The sequence below is a fragment of the Rhinoderma darwinii genome, chromosome 3, assembly GCF_050947455.1.
Source record: "Rhinoderma darwinii isolate aRhiDar2 chromosome 3, aRhiDar2.hap1, whole genome shotgun sequence".
Classification (NCBI taxonomy): domain Eukaryota; kingdom Metazoa; phylum Chordata; class Amphibia; order Anura; family Rhinodermatidae; genus Rhinoderma; species Rhinoderma darwinii.
In genome coordinates this window covers 403,723,023-403,732,296 of record NC_134689.1, presented here as the reverse complement: position 1 = coordinate 403,732,296, position 9,274 = coordinate 403,723,023, and the positions used below count along the sequence as shown (strand labels likewise).

Here is a 9,274-nt window from a genome sequence, read left to right as displayed (position 1 = left end):
GAAGTGCTGCCTCTGTCCATTTTTTGTCTGCTTGATATCCAGGACCGTGGACCAGGTCTATTTGAGGCGTGCACCCACTTGCAGTCCAGTGCTGTGGAATCTTTTCGTTTTGTAGTTCAATCAGGAAGGCTCTGATTACGGCTTTATGAGCTTCCCAGATATTCGAGTTACATATGTTGTCTGGACAGTTGTCTAGGAAATAGTCTGTTATACGTGAGAGTATGTAGGTTTTGTCTTCTTTGTTGGTGAGCAAACTGTCATTTAATTTCCAATTAAAATAGTTGCCATTTTGTTTTTGGGTGAAAGAAAGGAGTAACAAGAGTGGCGCATGGTCAGACTGTGTCATAGAACCATATTTTACTTGAGTTATCGTGCTGATAAGAGAGTGAGGTACAAATAGGTAGTCTATTCTAGAATATTTTTTGTGGACCGCCGAGTAAAATGAATAATCTCGGCTAGAAGGATTTTTAATTCTCCATGCGTCTACCAAGTGAGCTTCTGCAAGTAGTTTTTTTATATATTTAAGTTTTTTATATGAAATTGATGAACTGTTGTTAGAAGTGTCTATTGAGGGTTGGAGTGGAATATTAAAGTCGCCTCCTAGAATCAATTCACCTTCCTTGAATTGTTCCAATTTTTGCATCAATTGTTTGATGAACTTCTCTTGGTTATTATTAGGCACGTATAGATTTGCGAATGTGAATATTTTACCAAGTATATACCCCTTCAAAAGAACATATCTACCTTCAGTATCTAGTAACACATCTTTACAGGTGAAGGGAACTTTTTTATTAATGATGATGGCGACACCCTTAGATCTTTTAAGGGGTGTTGAAGAGTTGTACCATTTTGTGAAGATTTTATTTTTTGTTAATGGGGTATAATTTTTTTTGAAGTGGGTTTCTTGTAGAAATGCTATGTCTATTTTCTCCTTTTCTAAGAATTGGAGTATTTGCAGTCTCTTACCAGGGACATTGATGCCTTTAACATTGTACGTAGCTATTTTAAGGTCAGCCATTATTTAAATAGTACATATAATTTGTTATGATAGTAAAATTCAGCAGAGACAGAACAGTAATAACGATAACAAGAATGAAACACATCTTAAACAATTGGGTGTGTTTTAGATAGGGTGAACGTATGATTGTTGGTATATTTGTATATATCCAACACAGATATGCTGCCGGTGGAGATCTATTGGAAATCATTCCAATCTCGACCGGGGTTTATAGCATAAATCAAATTTCCTGGGGGGTGGTGTCTAAACCTGAAAAAGTTTGCGTAGCAAGAGAGATCATTTACATTTTAGAACCAAATTCTTCCAGCAAGTCTAAAGAATTATAATAAACATACAGATATAACAATATCAATCAAATTTCGGAAAAGGATATTTGAAGTCATTTTCTATCTTCCTCATCTTTTCGGAGTTTTCCCAGCTTCCAGGTCGGTCTTTTTCATCTTCTTTGTTTTCTTTGGGGTAGCTGTTTCCCAGTTATCCTGTTTTGGAAGTTGTGGGAAGTTGAATTCATCTTCTGGGCGAGTCCAGTCTGGTATTTGTAGGTGAGAGAGGTCTAATTTATTGAGAACAAATTCCAAGTCTTCTGGTGTTTTGATGGTCAGTGTTTTATTTTGTAGAGATATGGCAAGGCCAAAGGGGAACATCCATCTGTATAGAATGTTTCTCTCTCTTAGTGTTTTGGTTAGAGGTTGTAATTGCCGTCTTAGGTCCAAAGTTAGTTTGGAGAGGTCTTGAAATATGACAATTTCGCATTCCTCGTATTCTATTTTCCTCGCATATCTTGCTTTGTGCAGTATTTCCTCTTTCAATCTGAAGCTTTGCAAGCAACAAAGAATATCTCTTGGTTTGTCCGGTCCTACCGATCTGGTTCTAAAAACCCTGTGAGCTCTTTCAAGACCTACTTCGGTATTTCCTTCCTTCCCCAGAAGTTCGTTGAATATATGTGTGAGTACATTAGTGATTTCTTTGTCTGCGACTGTTTCGGGGACACCTCTTATTCTTAGATTATTTCTTCTAGACCTATTTTCAAGGTCGTCTATATGTAACCTTTGTAAATATGATTCTTTTTGTTTATCAATGAGTATCTCAGATATTCTTTCGGCATGTGAGATGACTTGGGTACAAGTGTCCTCCAGTGATTGTATCTTGGTAAAGGCTTGTTTGACGTCGTTCCTCATTTCCGATATTTCCTCTTTTACTGTCTGGGTGAATTCTTTGAATAGTCCCCTTATGCAGTCTGTTGTAGGTAGTGCTTTTATATATTCTTTGAGGTCAGCTGCATCATGTGTCGTTGGTTGTTCTTCCTCACTGTCTGACCAGCTTGAAATGGTGAAATTATCTTTAGTTTTATCTTTCCTTTCCGATCTAGAGCTATGATTTTCTTCAAAGGTTAGCTTTTTACTGGTGGTTTCCACCTCTTGTCCTTTTTTAGGGGTTTTACCAGTCCTGGTTTGTTCTTCATTTGGACCTTTCATGGGTTTCCCCATTGTGATCTGTATTCCCCTTATTCAACTTGCTGGAAGAAGGTATTGTGAGATTAGGGCATTCCAGGAGTCATATAGCAACACATGACCTGGGTTTCTTTTAGGTAATGTCCTTCGGAGCTGTCGGTTATTAGGTTCTAAATGTTAATTGGTTTGTGCAATTAGATTGTATTTTAATTCAAATCCTGAGTGCGGTATTACACTGGCATCCAGATGTTTAGTTTGTGCAGTTAGTTAGAAGGTTTGTGGTCGAGCAGGGGAGGAGCCTTGCTATTTCTTGTTATTTAAGGTTATAGATCTATGTATGAATGTTCATATTCAGGCGCATTCAGATACCGTTAGGCCTTTATGTTTATGCAAGGGGTATTTTGTTCCTGTTGAGTGGCATTCACCTTGCTCTTATATTGAGCTGAGTCCTTTGTTTCAGGAGAATAGGCACTTCCTGTCCAACGGCCTGAGGGCTTTTTTTTTTTTCTCTCCTCTTGCTCCCTCCCTCCTTTTTATTTGTCTTAGTAAATCTAGTCCCCGGCTTCTACGGCGCCGCTAGGCCGCAACCGCAAATGTCGTCACACTATCTTCTGACTCACCGACCCTGGGTCCCGCGGGTCAGCGGTGCTGTCTAGTGTGTCTTTTAGATTAGGCGCGGCTGGTGGTACGCTTCCTCTCCTGTTCCTCTGTTCCGGAACTGGGCCGCGGCTTCAAAGGCGGCGCTAGGCCGCGACGGCAAAAGTCCGCTCACCGGTTCCAATCTCCCTGGCTCTGGATCCCATGGGTCGGCGGCACCAACAAGTGCTTTATGCTGTGTGAGTGCGACTGTTTGATCAGGGAATGTGGGCTATTTGTCGCCGAATCTCTGGAGCCCCGTCAAAGCGCGTCCTCTCTGCCTCAGCGCTAGCCACGCCCCATGCCACACACTTTTTTATTACGATAAAATAACAAACTATTCAAACTCACCTTAATCCCGTTCCCACGCCGTCCGGCAGCAAGTGAGACCTGTTCTCTTCTGCGCAGGTCTCCTGGGGTTTAACGCTTCCCTCGTAGAATGGTGCTGAATGGCCGGCAGTGGCGGATTAAATAGACCATAGGCCCTGGGCTGTTCCACAAACTTGGGCCCCCCTTCCCCACCGCCGCTCTGCCGTGTCTATAGTGAACACCACCTTTCTGTGCGAGCATTGACAAATGGGTGTTACGATTCCCCTTGTCAAAGGGCTGTGTCCCTACATACTGACAGTCTCCAACCATCGTTTACAGTATCACACTGTGTAGGGACACATCCTCATGACAATGGGAATGGTAACACGCATTTGTCTATTAGCTCTGGGTACACAGAGATATGTGGAATACAAGGATTACCTGCAACCAGGGCCGGCCCTAGGATAGATGGTGCCGTGTGCGAAATGATCTTTCGGCGCCCCACCCCATCATTAAAAAAAATGCCCCATAAATAAATTATAATGCCCCTTTAGTGCCCCCATACAGTATAATAATAATATTTAATAATATAATATATTACAACCCCTTCAAGGACACAGTATTTTGTCCTCTAATTGTGCCCACAGTATTATGCCACCTGTAGTACCGCTACACAGTATAATGTCCGCTTAATGGCCCCCACACAGTATAGTGCCCCCCTGTAGATTTTGCCATATAGCCTCCCTGTAGACAGTGCCATAATTCCCCACCTCCTTTTTGTGGATTGTGCCATACAGCCCCCCACCTCCCCCTTGTAGATCGTGCCATACAGTCCCCGCACCTCCCCCTTGTAGACAGTGCCCCCAAACAAAAACAAAAATTGTACTCACCTAGGCCCCGTTCCCATGACGAACTGAGCTGCTCCATGATGGGAACCTGTAGCCTAGTACAGAGTTTCCCAACCTTTTCGGACTCGAGGCAGCACTGGAAAAACTAAATTTCCTCAGGGCCCCCCTACCAAAAATTGTTTTGAGAAAGACAGAAAACGGCTAAGAACAAGCACTACACTCGTAGGGCATGTTCACACATGTTTTTTGTAAGGCAAAAAAAATATGCCTCAAAATTCCTTCAGCATCTGACAGTGTTGTGTGACCTTTTTTTTGTGTTTTTTCTTAAGCTGTTGAAGCTAATGCAAAAGACGCAGGAAAAAAAAGCTCCAAACGGTCGCCGCAGGTATTTTCTGCCTCCTATTAATTTCAATTGGAGGACAGAGGTGGAAATCTCTTGAAGACCATCAGCCCCCTACTCACAGTAAAATGGCAATCAGCCCGACACTCACAGTAAAATGACCATCAACCCCCCACTTACAGTAAAATGACCATCAGCCCCCCACTCACAGATTCAACCTGTAGGTAGCGCCACACAGCCCCTTGTAGGTAACGCCACACAGCCCCTTGTAGGTAGCACTACATAGCCCCTTGTGGGTAGCACCACACAGCCCCTTGTAGGTAGCACCACACAGCCCCCTTGTGGGGAGCGCCAGACAGCCACCTTGTGGGTAGCGCTAGACAGCCGCCTTGTGGGTAGCGCCACACAGTCCCCTTGTAGGTAGCGCCACACAGCCCCCTTGTAGGTAGCGCCACACAGCCTCCTTGTAGATAGTGCCACACAGCCCCCTTGTAGATAGCGCCACACAGCCCCCTTGTAGATAGCGCCACACAGTCCCCTTGTAGATAGCGCCACACAGCCCCCTGTAGGGAGGGCCACACAGCCCCCTGTAGGGAGGGCCGCACAGCCCCCTGTAGGGAGTGCCCCACAGCCCCCTGTAGGGAGTGCCACACAGCCCCCTGGTAGAAAGTGTTGCAAAGACCCCTGGTAGGGAGTGCCCCACAGCCCACAGCCCCTGGTAGGGAGTGCCACACAGCCCCCTGGTTGGTAGTGCCCCACAGCCCACAGGTTGGTAGTGCCCCACAGCCCCCTGGTTTGTAGTGCCACACAGCCTACTGGTTGGTAGTGCCCCACAGCCCCCTTGTAGATAGCGCCACACAGCCCCCGGGTAGGTAGTGCCACACAGGCCCCTGGTTGGTAGTGCCACACAGCCCACAGCCCCCTGGTTGGTAGTGCCACACAGCCCCCTGGTTGGTAGTGCCACACAGCCAACAGCCCCGTGGTAGGTAGTGCCACACTGCCCACAGCCCCCATGTAGGAATTGCAAGGACTACGAAATGACCCTGATAGCTGGCGGGCAATAGACATTCAAAAAAGGACAACTGTGCATGAGCACACAAAATACCCAGCTTTCCCAGCTATTTAGTCTGAGTAAAGGATTAATCCTTTTAGCTAGATTAAATAAAAGTTATATGTTAGTTTATTTACACACTTTTTTTTGATACCCTGGAAAGCTGGGTATTTTGTGTGCTCCTGCACAGTTGTCCTTTGTAGGTAGTGCCACACAGCCCACAGGCCCTCTGTAGATAGCAACCCCCCCCCCCCCTCCAGTAAAAATAGCGCCACTGTAGCTTCCTGAAGGAGCGGAATCCCCGTGTGGCCGGGGATTCCGCTCCTGGAGCGCTGTTTGATGCCTCTGTCCATATATGGACAGTGACATCAGGGAAAACTCCTGAGGCGGAATCCCCGTCCATAGCGTTGCAGACGCTATGACCGTCGATTCCACTCCAGGATTAGCGCCTGTTGTCTGTGTCCATGACGTCATTGGCTTCTCCTGGAGTGGAATCCCCGGTCATAGAGTCTGCAATGCTGTGACCGGAGGGATTCCGCTTCAGGAGTTTCCCCTGATGTCACTGTCCATATATGGACAGAAACATCAAGCAGCGCTCCAGGAGCGGAATCCCCGGCCACACGGAGATTCCGCTCCTTCAGGGAGCTACAGTGTCGCTAGTAGACCGCAGAGCAGTGAGATACCTCACTGCTCTGCTATAGTGCCCCCCTGTAGATAGAAACCCCCCCCCCCCCTCCAGTATAGATAGCGCCACTGTAGCTCCCTGAAGGAGCGGAGTCCCCGTGTGGCCGGGGATTCCGCTCCTGGAGCGCTGCTTGATGCCTCTGTCCATATATGGACAGTGACATCAGGGAAAACTCCTGAAGCGGAATCCCCGTCCACAGCGTTTCAGATGCTATGACCGTCGATTCCACTCCAGGAGAAGCTCCTGTCATCTGTGTCCATGACGTCATTGGCTTCTCCTGGAGTGGAATCCCCGGTCATAGAGTCTGCAAGGTTGTGACCGGGGATTACGCTTCAGGAGTTTCCCCTGATGTCACTGTCCATATATGGACAGAGACATCAAGCAGCGCTCCAGGAGCGGAATCCCCGGCCACACGGGGATTCCGCTCCTTCAGAGAGCTACAGTGGCGCTAGTAGACAGCAGAGCAGGGAGATACCTCCCTGCTCTGCTATAGTGCCGTTGCTACCGCTATAGCAGCCGCAGCGGCTGCTAGCGGCGCCACTGCCCTCATGCCCGGTGTCACCGCTAGCAGCCGCTATAGCTAATAATGACCCAGACCTGACTCCCTTAATACAGACCTCAGACCAGACTCCCTAAACCAATACAGACCCCTAAATAAAGACCCCAAAACTAATACAGACCCCAAAAATACAGACCCCATAAACTAATACAGACCCCAAACCACACCCCCAAATACAGACCCCCTAAATACAGACCCCAGACCAGACCCCCTATTCTAATAGAGACCCCAGACCAGGCCCCCTAAATAGACCCTATAAACTAATACAGACCCCAGACCTCAAACTAAAATAGACACCCTAAATACCAACCCCAGACCTCAAACTAAAACAGACCCCCTAAATACCGACCCCAGACCTCAAACTAAAACAGACCCCCTAAATACCGACCCCAGACCACTTAAACTAAAACAGACCCCCTAAATACCGACCCCAGACCTCAAACTAAAACAGACCCCCTAAATACCGACCCCAGACCACTTAAACTAAAACAGACCCCCTAAATACCGACCCCAGACCTCAAACTAAAACAGACCCACTAAATACCGACCCCAGACCACTTAAACTAAAACAGACCCCCTAAATATCGACCCCAGACCTCTTAAACTAAAACAGACCCCCTAAATACCAACCCCAGACCTCAAACTAAAACAGACCCCCTAAATACCGACCCCAGACCTCAAACTAAAACAGACCCCCTAAATACCGACCCCAGACCACTTAAACTAAAACAGACCCCCTAAATATCGACCCCAGACCTCTTAAACTAAAACAGACACCCTAAATACCAACCCCAGACCTCAAACTAAAACAGACCCCCTAAATACCGACCCCAGACCACTTAAACTAAAACAGACCCCCTAAATACCGACCCCAGACCTCAAACTAAAACAGACCCCCTAAATACCGACCCCAGACCACTTAAACTAAAACAGACCCCCTAAATATCGACCCCAGACCTCAAACTAAAACAGACCCCCTAAATACCGACCCCAGACCACTTAAACTAAAACAGACCCCCTAAATACAGTCCCCCTAAATACAGACCCATTAAACAAATCAATCCCCTTATACTTACATAGTCTGTCTTCTCTATGGAGTCGCTGCTGCTGCTGGAAGTCCTGCGGTCATGTGACCTTATGTCTAAAGGTCCTTTTGCAGGACATACACAATGCAGATTCGTGGCAAAATCGCGACAAACCTACAATGTACCATGATAATCCGCCATTGATGGCCGGGCACGGAACATACACGACCATTCACTGGTTCTAATTGTACCTGTGTCCTATAGACGCAGGTACAAATATAGTGCAGGAGGGGGTGGCGCTGGCGCCCCCATCTAAGTTGCACCAGGGGCGCCTGCCCCCCCCCCCCCACCCCTAGCTACACCCCTTCAGGTGGCACCATAAAAAAATAAAAAAGGTTTTAGGAAGGCATTGTCACATGGCCGGTTAGCTCAGTTGGTTAGAGCGTGGTGCTAATAACGCCAAGGTCGCGGGTTCGATCCCCGTATTGGCCACTTTCCTTTTCGACTAATTTACAAGTGAAATCTATGAAAATTTATTGTGTTTTAGGTCAATTTATTTTTTTTATCTTGAAAAGGTTTTATTTTAATTTACGAAAACATCAATTGTTATCCATATACATAATGGTCAGACTGTCTGATAGGAACATGGATAAAAATGATCATCGGTAGTTCTGTCACCGTTATCCCCACAGATCATGTATTTGATTCATAACAGAACTGAGAAAAAGAAGAAAAAAATAACATTACTAATGGAATTAAAACGTATCCAGTAAATAATTATTGCCCGACACTCGTCCCTGGAAAGCAACGATAACCTGGGTTTCCAGCAGACTTTTTAGATTTTGTGCTTATTACCCATAGTCCACATCAATTGTGTAAGATATAAATTACAAATTTTGTCCAAAATACTTATTTAAATGTTTTTAATATAACTTGCCCCAAAGAGGGGTTTCCCTGGTGTATCCCACAATAACAAATATTTTTTAACCATTACCCATATTTTCTGTTGCATATAATATTTTGGTATAATCTTAATCCGAATAAAAAAAACGTTCCACGTAATACTTCACACAGATTAAGATTATCAGCCGTACAATATAATTGTTAAACAAACCGGTTTATCATATTAGATTTCCGGTCCACAAAGTATTTTATTTGTGCAGGCAGATAATAAGACAATATTCACACGACAGGGGAAAAAAAGCCCGTTAAAAACTGATCAAATTGTCAATTTTTCACGAACATTTCCAGGCCGTATGACTGTTTATAACGGTCGTTTGCCATCCGATTTTCACGTCCGTTAAGAAAAAATATTAATTTCATTTGTCAGAGGTTTTTTGTCCCAACCCCTT

General features: G+C 45.6%; 1 non-coding gene across 1 annotated transcript; it reads left to right on the top strand.

Annotated features, from left to right (window-relative positions):
* Positions 1-8,340: 8,340 nt before the first annotated feature.
* Positions 8,341-8,414, top strand: TRNAI-AAU (transfer RNA isoleucine (anticodon AAU)). Its single transcript has one exon. It is a non-coding gene; the product is annotated as a tRNA-Ile (tRNA).
* The last annotated feature ends 860 nt before the right edge of the window (positions 8,415-9,274 follow it).